This window comes from Hirundo rustica, chromosome 20 (assembly GCF_015227805.2).
Source record: "Hirundo rustica isolate bHirRus1 chromosome 20, bHirRus1.pri.v3, whole genome shotgun sequence".
In the NCBI taxonomy this organism is placed as follows: Eukaryota; Metazoa; Chordata; class Aves; order Passeriformes; family Hirundinidae; genus Hirundo; species Hirundo rustica.
In genome coordinates this window covers 3683113-3684446 of record NC_053469.1, presented here as the reverse complement: position 1 = coordinate 3684446, position 1334 = coordinate 3683113, and positions in this window count along the sequence as shown.

Here is a 1334-nt window from a genome sequence, read left to right as displayed (position 1 = left end):
AACCTCTCGTGTTCAGACTTTTCCCTCCCGGTTGTTCCAAAACGGAAAGGGTTTTTCTCCTGCATGTCTCGGGCTGGGATATTTTGAAATGCGGGAGCTGGGTGAACTCAAGTGCTAAATTTTCCCGGTGTCCTGGTCACAGCCAACCGATGGAAAATTGAAAGTTGCAAATCAACCTGGCTGGGTAAATTAGAACAGGCTGGCAGACGTTTAGCCAAACAGAAAAGGAGACTTCATTTCCCATGTAAATTTTTTGGGACGGATTCTCTGTCACACAGACATCCCGGGGAGGACTGGGTCCAAATGAACAACGCCGTGATTTCTGCAGGGTACAGGGAGCTGTGCAGGAAACTCTGCCCCGTGCTGGGGGAACAGTCACCTCAGGGCCCTGCAGATGGGTGCTCCTGGCCTGTGGAAAACCGTGACAGGGCTGGATGTCACCATCAAAGCTCAGGAGCACCCGGTGGGACACCCCACAGTGATGGCCTTGAGTGCAGCGCCCTGCGGGGAGCACTGGTTTTACCCTGGAAGGAGGGAAGGGGGAGAGGCTGAAGCACGTCTGGTGGGATGTTGGAGTTGTTCAGGTGGGCAGCTCAGAGCTGCTGGGATGTGCTGAGGAGTGCACAGGAATGAGTGCCACCACATTTGAGGCGTGCAGACATCAGAACACGCACAGCGGTGTCATGCACCAAATACGGGCTGCACACGCTGTAGCTGTGGCCTTCTCCCCCCGCAGGCTTTTCTCCCAGACACACAAACCCTGATCAGACACAACCTGTGCACGGCTGTCGCCGAGCCAGGGGGTTTGTCCCCATCCAAAACGGCTCCTGATGCGCCCCCAAACAATTTTCTGACCCCATATTCTGCGTGGCAGAAATCTGTTTCAAGCATTGAGGCCGGCACTGAGCTCTGCCAAACGGCACCGAAAGCACGGGACCTTGAGGATTCGGTTCGTTTTTCAGCAGCAAGTGAAGCAGAAAGCCTGGCAGACCGTATCCAGCCATTCCCCCGGCCATCCCAGGGGCAGGGTGCGGCTGCACAACGCCCGTGGAGGTACCGGGAGCTTTTTGGTGACCTGCGATGAAGGGGTGGGCGGAGGGGTGGGGGGCAGCAGGTACCGCTCTGCCGCCCGAGGAGGGGAGCGCAGCATCCTCCGGGGCGTGCCGGGGGTAGGGAAGCGCAGCATCCTCCCGGGGAGTGCTGGGGGAAAGAGGAACATCCTCCCGTGGGGGGATAGCGGAGCATCCTCCGGAGGGTTCCCCGGGGAGGGGGAGCGCAGCATCCTCCCGGGGGTTCCCGGGGGAACCCGGAGCTGCGTGGACCAGCGGGAACGC